This window comes from Monodon monoceros, unplaced genomic scaffold (genome assembly GCF_005190385.1).
Source record: "Monodon monoceros isolate NGI ecotype Baffin Bay Population unplaced genomic scaffold, NGI_Narwhal_1 Super_Scaffold_18, whole genome shotgun sequence".
In the NCBI taxonomy this organism is placed as follows: Eukaryota; Metazoa; Chordata; class Mammalia; order Artiodactyla; family Monodontidae; genus Monodon; species Monodon monoceros.
This window is the reverse complement of record NW_021703774.1, coordinates 55,092,929-55,108,885: the sequence shown is the minus strand read 5'-3', so window position 1 is coordinate 55,108,885 and position 15,957 is coordinate 55,092,929.

Genomic DNA, 15,957 nt, shown 5'->3' with positions numbered 1-15,957 from the left:
GAAAGAAAGAAAATGTTCTGACGCCCACAGTTTATAAAATTTAGGCCCCGCTGGAATCAGATACTCAGGTGATATCGTCAAGTACCTATCTTTGCCCATCTCTCAGCTCAGCCATCTTAGACGCTCCCATGTAGATAACTAGACAAGCAGGGCCAGGCCTCCCCTCTGCGTTATTAACAAGCCCTGCAGAACAAGTGCGCTTCTTTCCCAGCAGCGCCAGCAAAGTTTCCAGAGATGCTCAGTAATGGCCCAGCTTGGGGCCCTTGGCCAGCTCTGACCCAGTCACTGAGGCCAGCGAGACTCATGGTTTTATTGACCGAGTCTGAGTCCTGCAGCAGGATGGCATCTAGATCAGATCGGCTGCAACTGAACCACATGGACAGAAAGGGAGGAAAACTTCTCAAAGAAAATTGGAACATTGTTACCAAAAATGGGGTGATTGTTGCAGGGCAAATTTACTTTACAATGAACAAGCGCAGTCACTCTATAACGATTTCTGCATCCTTCCTACAAGCAAGAGTGTTCATACAGAAACATTTCTCTCCATCTAAGCTTTAAGGGCTGGGCTCCTAAAATTGGGTCTCCCCAATTTTTTTAGATAGTTGAATATTTTCTTGTGGAGTGCATTCATCAAGAGGAAAAATAACATTTCATTTTTTTTTTTCAATCCTGTGAAACAATCAGGAAGCACAATCTCTGCTCCTTAATGAGAGCAAACACAAAGTTTCTAAAACCAATTATATGGGGACAAAAGAGCATCATAGATTTATCTGAATGGGACCCATACGTCATGCGGTTTGAGCCCTATCTCCAGGGCGATCAGGGTGTTTGGAGCCTGCAGGGGGATGCATCTGGCCTTGATGGATGTTGGAAGACTGGAGGTTTTGGCCCTGGCTCTGCCACTCATAACCTGGGTGAGACAGTCATTCACTTTTTTCCTGGGTTTCAGTTTTCTCATCTTTTTTTTTTTTTGCGGTACGCGGGCCTCTCGCTATTGTGGCCTCTCCCGTTGTGGAGCACAGGCTCCAGACACGCAGGCTCAGAGGCCATGGCTCACGGGCCCAGCCACTCCGCGGCACGTGGGATCCTCCGGGACCGGGGCATGAACCCGCGCCCCCTGCATTGGCAGGCGGACTCTCGACCACTGTGCCACCAGGGAAGCCCGGTTTTCTCATCTTTAATGTTAGGTTTGGACAACTAGATGTTTTCTCTCTAGTGTACTCCATTTTATTTCTAAAGTATTTGATTTTTGGCTGACACTCAAAATCCATAATATTCTGGGTTGCACATCCCCCATATTTGTAGATGGCAAAACTTAGGCATGTAGGATTAAATTTAAAAAAGACCTTTCTGCTTGATTCAAGAAGAGGAGTGTAAGTGACAATAACGTTCAACCCTTCATTCAGGACAAGAGAGGTCACTAGGTCACGGATATCTTCAGATCCAGTGTGGACTAGACTTAGTTTCTGGGACACAGTCAACCAACTCTTAATTTTCCACTGACCTTGTGACATGAAGTTGCCCACAAAAATAAGCAGATGCCTCCTGTGTGCCTGAAGCATGGAGGACATGAAGCAGGGGAGGAGAGAGACGTCTGTGTACAGGAAACCTCTGAATTCAACATATATCATATTTAAGCGCTCTGAGATATTTAATTAATGTAAATGATATGCTGCCGACCATGATGCTTATTTCAGTTTGGGAAGGTCTTTCATCTCAGATTTCCAACTGGGCAATGAGAAAGTTATACTGGATGATCACACTGTGTTAAAACCCAAGGCAGGGTTCATGCCTGGCACAGGGGCACAAGGTAGAAGCAGAGTGAAAGAATGAATGAATGAACTGATGGCTGAGTGCTAAGATGAATTTCAGTTGCAACTCTGTGACCATGAACACGGGGATCTCTCTTCAGGAGGGAAGACAGTACATAGGTCGAGGAAAATGTGAAGAAATGGAGAACACAGAAAATATGTGTCTATAAACTGGAGAAAGGGGCTGAGGGGCAGGAGAAGAGATTTTTTTTTTTTTTTTTTTGGCTGCGCTGGGTCCCCACTGCCGCGCGCGGGCCCCCTCCAGCCGCAGCGAGCGGGGGCCGCTCTTCGTTGTGGTGCAAGGGCCTCTCATCGCGGCGGCCTCTCCAGCCGCAGAGCACTGGCTCCAGGTGCGCGGGCCCCAGGAGCTGTGGCCCGCGGGCTCCAGAGCTCAGGCCCAGCAGCCGTGGCGCACGGGCTCAGCCACTTCGCGGCATGTGGGCTCCTCCCGGACCAGGGCTCGAACCCGCGTCTCCCGCACCGGCAGGCGGACTCCCAGCCACTGCGCCACCAGCGAAACCCAGGAGAAGAGATTTTTGAACCAAGAGGTCATGATGCTTAGCTTCTGTCCCCAAGGCCTGTGAAAGGAAATGCTTCCTGCCACTCTGACCACTTCCTCAGTGTCCCACCCACCCCACTGCTCCCCACTCTTCACTCTATGGAGTTGGAGCTGAAACAGAATCAACTGCAGGAAAGTCGTGGAAATGAAACTGCTTTAGTGGCCATAGTCACTGGGTCCTTGTCGGTGTCTTTATGCTCTGCCCGACCCTCTCTGGGCCCTCCCTCTGTCCTGTGTGGTGGTGTGGGTTACATGAGCCCAGGGAGAGTTAGCAGTGCCTTTGCAAGCTGTTGCACACACTCATGTGTGCACACACACACACGTCAGGATGTAGGTTGCACACACAGGTTAGGATGCAGCTGTGAGAGCAGTACTTGCTGTGCAAGAATAAGGAAGGTGCAGAGCTGCGAGATGAAGGAAACCCCAACACGCTTGCTCACTCAGCCAAAATCCCCACCCACAGAGGCTTGGAGCCTGAGGAGTGCCAGGCCCAGGGCTGAGATCTCCCTTTCCTTACAGTCAAGTTACCTTGACGTGTGAGCAATGAGATGTGTAAAGATGATGTGCATTGTAGGATCCGGGTTCCCGTGGGTTAGATATCTGCAGAGAGGAAGCTGATTCAGCTGGCTGTCAATCACTGTCCTGGGCATGCATTTAGGTGTCTCAGTGTATGTGAAAACCAGTTCTGTCAGAGAAAGGACAGACCTGCTGTGGATGGAAAGATGCAGAGGTTAACCTCTGTAGTGGTGATGGGGGCGGGTTTCTGAAGCTGGCAATAAAAAGGCAGGCAGGCTGGCCTCCACTGCAGTGAGGCATGGGACAGGAGACAGCCGGGGAGGTGCCTCAGTAGGCTGATGGGGCATCTGTCACGGGGCTGAGTCAGGGGACGCAAGCACAGGTGCCAGGCTCATGGCCCAGGGAGGAGAGTCTGGGGCAGGGGAGCAGGCCTTGGGAAGACAGTAGTGAGCAAAGCAGGGCCCGAGCATGAGAGCAACAGGCACATGGGCATGGCCTCAGGGATAGAGGAACAAAATCCTATTGCTGGATGCAGTTTGTTATGGACACAGGAGCTCAACAGCCTGGGTTTGAATCCAGACTCTGCCACTTAATAATTGTGTGTATAACTTTGGAAGAATTATTTTACCTTTCTGAGCTTTGGTGTCCTTATCTGCCAATGGGGATATTTAACCTCACTGGGTTATTTTGAGGAATTGACATGATAATCCACATAAAGAATCTGATTCAGTATCTGGATGGGATGGGTATTCTGTAAATATTGACACTCATGATACTTGGTAAACATTCCTGGGGGTACCAGATGGTTGCTTGTTGATAAGAACCAGGTTATGAAGTTAGAGCAGGACCTTCAGCCCCAAGGTGACCAGAGTGCAGGGCGCCTGTTATTTCCTGTTCAGAAATCGGTCTGGTCCCAGAGCTCGGCCTGCAGTGTCACCATTTGTAACGTGCAATAAGTTTAGGAAAAAGGGGGTGGATGGGTTATGGAGCCAGTGGGTCACCAGAGCTGGCGGGGTGGGCTGCCCTCCCTGTGGCCTCGTTGCTTGAGGACTGGTCCTCCCGGCATGCTGACTCAGGGCTGGCCAGGCTGCGACACACGGAGAAGGGCCAGATGGCGCAGGGCAGTAAGTGCTTTAACTGTGTTCCTGTGTGGCTTGGTTTTTGTCAATTGAAGCTGATTTTCTTAGGATTTAGCTTCCCGTTTGGGTGGGAGAGACATTAAGTCCATTTCAGACTGATTTCCAAGTGCAGCAGCTTTCAGCATTTCAGCTTTTCTCTATGACTTTGTGTCTATGGGAAATGGGATCTCGGGAATCTGATCATGCCCAGTGTGCGAGCACCTACCTGCAGTTAGTGAGGCCCCACTCCCTCATTTTGTCCTCCTTGCCTAGTCCCTCCATTCCCCTCTCTTTCTCCAGTTTTCAGCCTCCCTTTCCTCACTGACCCTTATTTTCTGCCCTGTGCCTCTCTCACCTCTACCTTCCTCTGTCCACCACTTTTCTTATCTGTCTTTTGATCTTTTAACCAACCTCTCCCTCATCATGGAACCATGGTTTTGGAGCTCGGAGGGACCTCAGAACATTTAGTGCAGCCCTTGCCCCAAATCTCTGCTGATGTATCATTATCCCGAGCTTAGTCATCTCCTGAACTGGGAACTGACCCCAGACCAGGGTGGCTCGTGCTGTGTTTGCAGCGCTGTGACTGTAAACACGGTAGGGACCCACTGATGGAAGAAGATTTTCCCCCCTGCCTCTGAGGCATTCGGAGTCTAGTGGAGCAGAACCTTCCACTGTTTGGTTCTAGTTCTACTCCACAGGGTCTATCTAGACAAGCAATACTCGGGATATTTATTGAACATTTCTGTGTACCAGCCTCTGGGCTAGAGATTAGATTGCAAAGTTGACATGAAAGTGTCCCAGGAGTTAAGATGCTTGAGTTTAGGAAATAGAAGAGATTTCTAATGACTTGGTATGTGAAGTGCTGTCATAAATGGGCTACAGGAGCCTTGAAGAAGGAGGGATTTGCTGTGCCTGGGAAGGCGTCACAGAGGATGTGATGTCTGAGCTGACTTGGGAAGGAAGAGTTCACCTGGCATAACTCGGGGATATTGGGCTAACCCAGGATGCTAGACTAAGACAAAATAGAGTTAACTGCGGATAGAGGGAATGAAGAAATGGGCTGGAATGATAGAGAGATCCCCAGGAGATGGAAAAAACAACCACATGCAACATGACATGGGACCCCTCCCCACAGGGTGGGTCAGGGAGGTCTGGGAGCAGACACCCTGAGGAGTAGAGGTGTAGGGGTCCAGGAGTTCCTGCTGTGGAAGGACACAGCCTTGCTGGGCTCCCGTTACCTCTTCTGTTGATAGAGGAAGTGACAATACTGGGCTGCCTGTCCTGTGGTGGTGGGTAGGGAGGGTAGAGGGTAGAGTTTGAGTAGCTCAGTCCTGGTCTCAGTTCTAGAATACAGTGCATTTAGGGAGGTAAGTAGAGCTAGGAGTTGAGAGTGTGGCTTCAGAGGCAGGTAGACCTCATAAACCCAGGAGGCATGGAGGAGTGTGGGCTTGGGAGCATAGGGGTTGGAAAGTGACAATGAGAAGCTTCCATGTGGAATTCAGTTTCCCTAGAATGACAAGTACGGATTTTGATGGCATGTGTTTGGGGAGGGGAACTTATTTGTCGAAGGAGTTCTAAAGGCACGTGAGAATTTTCAGGGACGAGGAGACAGCTGTGAGGTGAAGTAAAAGCTAGAGGGACAGTGTGGTCTGGTGGGAAGGCCTGAATTCAAATCCAGGCTCAGCCTCCTTGTGGGTTCTTCAGCTTCTCCAAATCACTTGTAAAATGGAGATAAGAATCATGGAAGGCTGCTTGAGCGTCAAATAAGGTAATGTATAGTGTTCCTAGCTCAGTGTAGTTGCTAAGTAAATGTTTCTTTCCTTCCCCTTTTCCTTCCCACCCATCCCAACAGAACATTAGTGATTGACCAGGGTGGGACAGAAAAGACTGGATGAATTTCAGGGGATGTGAAGACGACACCAGGGGCAGGACCCACCAAACTAAGAGCTCCTAAAGGAGTTGTGTGTGACCACGGCTGTGTCCTTGTACCTTCCATGCTGCGTGGCACCTATTAGGTGCTCAAGACATGTATGGATGGAATTGAACAGAAACAAATGTTTACTGTGTTTCATTTCCACATATGAAAGTTGTGGTGGAGAAACACTAAGGAGACAGAGCAGGTTTTCTTCCCAACTCTTCCACACACTGGCTGTGGCCCCGGGAGAATCCTCTCACCTCTCTGGAGCCCAGGTCCAAATCTGTAAAATTAGGGACACGACAGAGTGATCTCTTCCCTATTCCGGCACTGAGATTCTAGAGCCCTGTAAGGTTTTAGGTTGGTAAGACAGCACTGCAGCTAGTTTGCAAATAAAGCTCAGTGGGCAGCATTTCATTTGTCAAATAAACTGGTACAAGGCCAAGGGCTCTTCACTCACTGGACTGGGGCTCTCTCAAGGTCCGTAACAGACAGTGAACCACATCCCAGGATCAGAGGCTGTGTGCTCAAAAGTTTCTTCTCGTGAGACCCTGAGGATGGAAGGCTCTGGAGGCATCCAGCTGCAGAGACCTAACTCGCATCTGCTAGACACTCAAAGGAAACAGTGGGTGACAAAAACAACGACTTTGACATTTACGTCAGTCCTTAGTGCATGTGACTTTCCCACAAACCTACCAAGACACATGTTTTTGCAAAGAAGCATTTCAAACATCAATAAGGGGTTCGTAAAAGAGCCCACAAGACCCAGGCCTTTCCAGCCTTTTTTTCTTCCAGTTTTATCGAATTATAATTGACATACAGCACTTTATATGTTTAAGGTGTACAGCATAATGATTTGACATAAACACCCCATGAAATGATTATCACAGTAAGTTTAGTGAACATCTGTCATCTCATATAGATGCAAAATTAAAGAGATAGAAAAGCTCTTTTCCTTGCGATGAGAACTCTTAGGATTTACGCTCTTAACTTTCATATATAACATATGGCAGTGTTCATTATAGTTATCGTGTTGTACATCACATCCCTCAGACTTATTTATAACTGGAAGTTTGTACCTTTTGACTGCCTTCATCCAATTCCACTCCCAACCTCCCCCGCCTCTGGTAACCAGAAATCTGATCTCTTTTTCTATGAGTTGGTTTATTTTTAAAGTATAATTGACCTACAACATTATGGTAGTGCCTGTTATTCGGTATTTCTATACATACCAAAGTGATCGCCATGGTAAGTCTAGTTACAATATGTCACCATACAAAGATATTGCATAATTCTTGACTATATTCTCCACACCGTGCATTTCATACCTGTGACTCATTTATTTTGCAACTGAGTTTGTACTTCTTAATTTCCCTCACCTATTTCTTCCCCCGTGACCGCCAATTGACTTCTTCTCTGGCGACCACCTGTTTTGTTCTCTTTATCTATGACTCTGTTTCTGTTTTGTTATGTTTGTTCATTTGCTTTGTTTTTTAGATTCCACATAATAAGTAAAATCAGACAGCATTTGCCTTTCCCCGTCTGACTTGTTTCACTTATCACAATACCCTCCAGGTTCATCCATGTTGTCACAGATGGCAAGATTCCATTCTTTTTTATGGCTGAGTAATATTCCATTATATACATCTTCTTTATCCATCTCTTGCTGGGCATTTAGGTTGTTTCCATATCTTGGCTATTGTAAATAAAGCTGCAATGAACATAGGGGTGCATATATCTTTTCAAATTAGTCTTTTCCTTTTCTTCAGATAAATACCCAGGAGTGGAATTGGTGGATCATATGGTAGTTCTACTTTTAACTTTTTGAGGAGTCTCCATACTGTTTTCCATAGGAGCTGCACCAATTTACATTTCTGTCCACAGTGCATGGTGGGGGGTTCCCTTTTCTCCACATCCTTGCAAGAACTTGTTATTTGTTGTCTTTTTTTTTTACATATTTAATTATATCTGCTTTATTTTTCTTCCAAACTATTTTTTTATATTTTATTTATTTTTTTAACATTGTTATTGGAGTGTAATTGCTTTACAATGGTATGTTAGTTTCTGCTTTATAACAAAGTGAATCAGTTATACATACACATATATCCCCATATCTCCTCCCTCTTGGGTCTCCCTCCCAGCCTCCCTTTTCCAACCCTCTAGGTGGTCACAAAGCACCAAGCTGATCTCCCTGTGCTATGCGGCTGCTTCCCACTAGCTATCTATTTTACATTTGGTAGTGTATATATGTCCATGCCACTCTCTCACTTCGTCCCAGCTTACCCTTCCCCCTCCCCGTGTCCTCAAGTCCATTCTCTATGTCTGCATCTTTATTCCTGTCCTGCCCCTAAGTTCTTCAGAACCTTTTTTTTTTTTTAGATTTCATATATATGTGTTAACATACAGTATTTGTTTTCCTCTTTCTGACTTACTTCACTCTGTATGACAGACTCTAGGTCTATCCACCTCACTACAAATAACTCAATTTCGTTCCTTTTTATGGCTGAGTAATATTCCATTGTATACATGTGCCACATCTTCTTTATCCATTCATCTCCTGATGGACACTTAGGTTGCTTCCATGTCCTGGCTGTTGTAGATAGAGCTGCAATGAACATTTTGGTACATGACTCTTTTTGAATTATGGTTTTCTCAGGGTATATGCCCAGTAGTGGGACTGCTGGGTCATATGGTAGTTCTATTTTTAGTTTTTTAAGGAACCTCCATACTTTTCTCCATAGTGGCTGTATCAATTTACATTCTCACCATCAGTGAAACAGGGTTCCCTTTTCTCCACACACTCTCCAGCATTTATTGTTTGTAGATTTTTTGATGATGGCCATTCTGACCTGTGCGAGGTGATACCTCATTGTAGGTTGTTTTTTTTTTTTCGGTACGCGGGCCTCTCACTGCTGTGGCCTCTCTCGTTGTGGAGCACAGGCTCCGGACGCGCAGGCTCAGCGGCCACAGCTCACGGGCCCAGCCGCTCTGCGGCATGTGGGATCTTCCCGGACCGGGGAATGAACCCGTGTCCCCTGCATCGGCAGGCGGACTTTCAACCACTGCGCCACCAGGGAAGCCCCTCATTGTAGTTTTGATTTGCATTTCTCTAGTGATTAGTGATGTTGAGCATTCTTTCATGTGTTTGTTGTCAATCTGTATATCTTCTTTGGAGAAATGTCTATTTAGGTCGTCTGCCCATTTTGGATTGGGTTGTTTGCTTTTTTGATATTGTTTGATATTGAGCTGCATGAGCTGCTTGTAAATTTTGAAGATTAATCCTTTGTCAGTTGCTTCATTTGCAAATATTTTCTCCCATTCTGAGGGTTGTCTTTTGGTCTTGTTTATGGTTTCCTTTGCTGTAAAAAAACTTTTAAGTTTCATTAGGTCCCATTTGTTTCTTTTTGTTTTTATTTCCATTTCTCTAGGAGGTGGGTCAAAAAGGATCTTGCTGTGATTTATGTCATAGAGTGTTCTGCCTATGTTTTCCTCTAAGAGTTTTATAGTGTCTGGCCTTACAATTAGGTCTTTAATCCATTTTGAGTTTATTTTTGTATGTGGTGTTAGGGAGTGTTCTAATTTCATTCTTTTACATGTATCTGTCCAGTATTCCCAGCACCACTTATTGAAGAGGCTGTCTTTTCTCCATTGTATATTCTTGCCTCCTTTATCAAAAATAAGGCAACCATATATGCGTGGGTTTATCTCTGGGCTTTCTATCCTGTTCCATTGATCTATGTTTCTGCTTTTGTGCCAGTTCCATACTGTCTTGATTACTGTAGCTTTGTAGTATAGTCTGAAGCCTGGGAGCCTGATTTCTCCAGGTGTTTTTCTTTCTCAAGATTGCTTTGGCTATCTGAGATCTTTTGTGTTTCCATACATATTGTGCAATTTTTTGTTCTAGTTCTGTAAAAAATGCCATTGGTAGTTTGATAGGGATTGCATTGAATCTGTAGATTACTTTGGGTAGTAGAGTCATTTTCACAATGTTGATTCTTCCAATCCAAGAACATGGTATATCTCTCCATTGTTGTCTTTTTGATAATAGCCATTCTGACAAGTGTGAGATGATATCTCATTGTGGTTTTGATTTACATTTCCCTGATGATTAGTGATGTGAGCATATTTTCATGTTCCTGTTGGCCAACTGTATGTATTCCTTGGAAGAATGTCTGTTCAGATCCTCTGTCCATTTTCAGTTGGGTTGTTTGTATTTTTGATGTTGAGTTGTATGATTTTTTAAAAAAATATATTTTGCATATTACCCCCTTATTGGATATATTGTTTGCAAATATCTTCTCGCCTTCACTCCTGTTTAGTAGGCTGACTTTTTGTTTTGTCAATAGTTTCTTTCACTGTGCCAAAGCTTTTTAGTTTGGTGTAGTCCTGTTTGTTTATTTTTGCTTTTTTTCCTGTTGCCTGAGGTGACACATCCAAAAATATATTGCTAAGACTGATGCCAAAGAGCTTAGTGCTTTATGTTTTTTTCTAGACGTTTTATGGTTTCAGGTCTTATTTTTAAGTCTTTAATCCATTTTGAATTTATTTTTGTGTATGATGTGAGAGAGTAGTCCAGTTTGATTCTTTTGCCTGTAGCTGTACAGTTTTCCCAACATCATTCATTGAAGAGGCTGTTTTTTCTCTATCATATTCTTGCCTCCTTTGTCATAGATTGATAATAGTGTGGTTTTATTTCTGGGATCTCTATCTTGTTCCATTGAATTATGTGTCTATTTCTGTACCAGTACATACTGTTTTGATTACTCTAACTTTGAGGTATAGTTTGAAATCAGGGAGCACGATACCTCCAGCTTTGTTCTTTCTTAAGATCATTTTGGCTGTTTAAGGTCTTTTGTGTTTCCATAAAAATTTTAGAATTATTTGTTCTAGTTCTGTGAAAAATGCCATTGATATTTTGGTAGGGATTGCATTGAATCTGTAGATTGCATTGGGTAGTATGCTCTTTTTAACAATATTAATTCTTCCAATCTACGAACATGAGATATCTTTCCATCTGTTTGTCTTGCCTTCAGTTTCTTTTATCAGTGTCTTGTAGTTTTCTGAGTACAGTTCTTTTTTCTCCTTAGATTTATTTTTATTATTTTGATGTGGTTGTAAATGGGATTGTTTTCTTAATTCCTCTTTTTGATACTTTGTTGTTAGTATATAGAAATGCAACAGATTTCTGTATATTAATTTTACCAAATTCAGTGATGAGTTCTAGTAGTTTTTTGGTGGTGTCTAGTATCATGTCATCTGCAAACAGTAGCAGTTTTATTTCTTCCTTTCCAATTTGGATTCCTTTTATTTCTTTTTATTGTCTGATTGCTGTGCCTAAGACTTCCAGCAGTATGTTGAATAAAAGTGGCGAGAGTGGGCATCCTTGTCTTTTTCCTAATCTTAAAGGAAATGCTTTCAGCATTTCACTGTTGAGTGTGATTTTGGTCGTGGGCTTGTCATACATGGCCTTTATTATGTTCAGGTATGTTCCCTCTATACCTACTTTGTGAGAGTTTTTATCATAAATAGATGTTGGATTTTATCAAAAGCTTTCTCTGCATCTATTGAGATGATCATATGATTTTTATTCTTTAATATGTTAATGTGGTGTATCACATTGATTGGTTTGTGGATATTGAACCATCCTTGCATCCCTGGGATTAATCCCACTTGATCATGGTGTATGATTCTTTTAATGTATTGTTGAATTTGTTTTGAGGTATTGTTGAATTTTGTTGAGGGTTTTTGCATCTATGTTCATCAGTGATATTGGCCTGTAATTTTCTTTTTGTGTGATATCTTTGTCTAGTTTTGGTATTAGGGTGATGCTGGCCTCATAGAATGAGTTAAAAAGCATTCTTTCCTCTGCAACTTTTTGGAATAGTTTGAGAAGGATCGGCATTAACTCTTCTCTAAAGGTTTGGTAAATTTAATCTGTGAAGCCATCACATCCAGTTTTTTTAAAAATTCCTAATTCAGTTTTATTACTGATAGTTGATCTGTTCATATTTTCTATTTCTTCCTGGTTCCATCTTGGGAGATTGTCCATTTTATTGGTGTCTAACTGTTTGTAGTAATCTCTATGATCCTTTGTATTTCTGTGGTATTGATTGTAACTTCTCCTTTACTATTTCTGATTTTATTGATTTGGGCCCTCTCTTTTTTTCTTGATGTCTGGCTAAAGGTTTATAAATTTTGTTTATCTTTTCAAAGAACCAGCTCTTAGTTTAATTTTTCTATTGTTTTTTCAGTCTCTATTTCATTTATTTCTGCTCTGATCTTTACATTTCTTCAGACGTTTCCATTCTTAATAGATATTGTCTCTATCCTGCTTACTTACTGCCCTATAGGCAGTGGGTTCCCAGCCCTATATACTTGGGAATACTGCTCACAGTGTAGTCTTGAGTATTCTTGTTTCATAATCCCTTTCACATTGTGTCCTTTTTGGATTAGAATTTTGGCTCAAACACCAACAGTCTGTGTGGCTTTAAGCAAGTCACTTAACCTATTTAAGTGTCAGTTTCTTCATCTATATTCATATAATCAATAGATATTTATTGAATGCCTCTAATACAAGGCACTATTCTAGGCTTAGAATTCATGTTTAGCCATTTCTCTTCGAGAAATTAAAACAATTAGTCACTGACAAAATTTAGGTAACCAATGTATGACCTCTGACACTGTTCCCTGTTGTACACAATGTATTATGATGCTCGCATACAAGGACTGAGAATAAAAGATGGTCAATCTGCAAGGCCATACCTAACTTACCATGTCAAGGTCAGCCACCCAGGTTCTAACTGCAGGAGAACATGATGAACCTCCTGAGAGAAATAGTAATGCACTGAATGGTATTAAAACGTTTGAGCCAGGAGGGAGGACAGAGTATCTCCCTGGCTTCTTGGGACATACTTTGGGTGTGAAGAAGGTCATCTGGAGGCAGGAAAGACCAAAGGATGCTTGGGATCCAATTGGATTATTAATGGTAGTAGATGACTTTAGGAGTAAGTCTGTTTTTCCTTTCAAATGCCTTCTGACTTGTCTCAGGGTTTAAAAGCCAACAATTGAAGAGAAATTGAAGAAGTAAATTGTAACTTGAGCGTTCTGTAAAGTTACTTTATGAGGAGTCTGCAAAGAGTTTCAACATTTATTGAGTGCATATTAGTTGTCAGGCACTGTGCTGGACTGGGTATACAATCAAGTGCAGAGTATAGACAGGATTTTATATCTATACCTATGATATTGTGATAAGTACCAGAAGAGGAAAAATACCCCCAGAGTATTATTAAGAAAATAGTAATTATCTAATTTAGATGGAGTGACAAGTGAAGGCCTCTTTGAGGAAGTGATATTTAGTTTAGGATTGAAGCGTTCTAGCACCTGGTCAAATATAAGTGGGGCAAAGAACTTTCCAGGCAGCATCGCAGGCAAAGGTCCTGAGGTAGGAAAGAACTGGCCATATTTGATGAACTGAAAAGTCAGTGTGTCCTTAGTGTGGTGAGAGAAGAAGAAAGTAGAAAGAGATAAGTTGGAGAGTTAGGAAGAACCCAGATAATGCAAGGGCTTGGAAGTCATGATAAAGAGTTCAGATTTTGTTCTAAAGGCAATAGGCAGCCACTGAAGTGATACTTTTAAAAAGCAAATTGACATGATCAGATTTGCATTTGCATCAGTGACAATTGAAGAAGTGACATGGCCCACCTCAGTGGAAGGTGAAGAAATACAATGTTGCCATGCTTCTACAATAAGTCAGCAGCAGGCCAGTAGCACGTGCAGAGTATCATCAGGAGGTGGAGCCCATAGCATCACTAATGAGGTGGCAGAAGCATCTCAGTTCCCACCAAAGAGTGCTTTGCCTGACCTGGGACCCTCCTGCACTGATTAATTCAGCCAGTATATGTTCGTTGAGTTTTTACCCAGTGATGTTGAACAAGATAGACACAGTGTACCACATGTAAGTTGTTAATACTCAGTACTATCCCTGTCTTTTTACCCTCTTTTCTGTTCCTAGGAGCATAAAGCCTAGAAATTACAATTCCTACACTCCATTGCAAGTGGGATCCCAATTAGATTCCACCAATGAGAAACAATTGCATGAGATTTGGAAGGTGGTAAAGGAGAAGCCATTAGTTGTCACAGCAGCTACTGATGTGTGGTGTGGTGTGGGGACAACAGAGGTAGTGTGGGGTTTTCCTACAGCTTTCTGCTATCCTCCTAAGAATCACCAACTTCAGTGTTGCTGGAAGCTGAAACTATTGGTTATAGCATAGGTTTTGCACTTCAAATTTTCCTAAAACTGTCCTTCCCGACCTTTGCTTGTCCAGTCTTTAATTCCTGTATTAATCCTTCCCCACTTTGCATACTTAGAGTGGCTTCTGTTTCCCTGACCAGACTCCAACTGATACACAAAGGACAGTAGAGTAGTCTTGACATCCAATAATAGTGTTGCATGGGGTGGCAGGGCTGAAGGATAATTTTAGCCCCATTGCTACTGTCATCCACAGCTTCCTGATTTTCCCCCTTCAACTTGCTGTGGCCTGGAGAAACAAGAGCTCCCCTTGATAGCTTATTCCCCAATCCATTCTTTTATACTAGAAAAGAACATCAAAGTTGCCTTTCTCTTGGAGACAAGAGATCAAATTGAAGCACAAAGAAAGTTGTGGTCATCTACCTAGTAAAGTGAATTAAAAAGCCTTCAGCATCTTGCAAATTTTCCTGAGCCAATCAGATCTTGTGACGTGGGAGTAGAAAAGGGCCATCTATAAAAAGAACAGTAGGAAGAGCACACTCTTTGGAGATCCAATGGACTTGGATGTGACTGAACCCTGGTTCAAACTCTTACCAGGGTTACTTTTCTCCTCTGAATCCAATTACTCATCTATGAAGATAATATACTCATTTTCATAGACTTATTATGTATATTAATAATGATGATGATAAATAATAATTGCAGCTAACAGGTATAGAGCATGTACTATATTCCAAACACTCTCCTAAAGTGCCTCACGAGAATTAACTCATTTAATTAATCCCCACGGTAATGCTAGAGGCAACGGATGCAAAGAACATAGCAGGCCTGACAAGTTGACATATGAACATGAGTTTCTGACTCTGTCCCTTGAAACAACTCCAAGAAACAGGATGTGTCTTGATGGGCCTGAAAAACTGACATAAGCATGAGAAACTCGTTAGGGAAAAGGGTGGTTGTTGGCTCTCAGTGTACATGTGGGTATATGTTTACAGCAGCACACGGGAGAAGGGGGTCAGATGTCATAGGAAGATAGGTTGAGCCAGAGGTTTATGGTTCTGTGTGTTTCTCTTTCCTATCTTGCTTGGTTGTCATTTTGAGGCAGATAAACAGCAGTGATTGCCCAGCAGCACTGGGAGGGAATATCAAGATAGTGCTGGAATCTGGCAGAGATGGGGAAGAGTCAACAGTAGGTATAGGCAGGTGACTCCAACTGAGGAAGAAATCTCTTGAAAAAGAGCAATGCCAGGCAGAAACTCGGGAAGTTTTACTTGGTAAGGTAGGTAGGTGACAAACAGGGGATGACTGACCCCAGAGTACAATGCCAGAGGCTCTTCCTCCAAAGGAGTGACCATCTGCCAACTCCCTAAGCTCTCTAGGAAGGGCACAAGGTACCCCTGGATCCCTGGGCTTTAGCCACCTTCACCTCTCCCGACCTCCAACTCCCACATACATGCTGCACGTTATCCTCCATGATAGATGACATTCCCAGGAGAGTGAGTACAAGCTCACAGGGAAAAGTGATCAGACACACGAGGAGTACACTGCTCTATAAGAAAGACAACATACTGAACAAAATATACCAGGCAGAGAAAATGAACAGACCAGAGAAAATAAGTTTAAAATAAGCAGGAGAAATACCCTCAAAAAATATAAAGGTGAAATACTGATAACATTAGTCAAGAAAAACAATTCAAAGAAGAACTAATTGGAAATATTGGGTTTGAAAAATGTAATAGTTGAAATAAAAATCTTAATGGATATGTTAAGTTGTGGAAACGATACAGCTG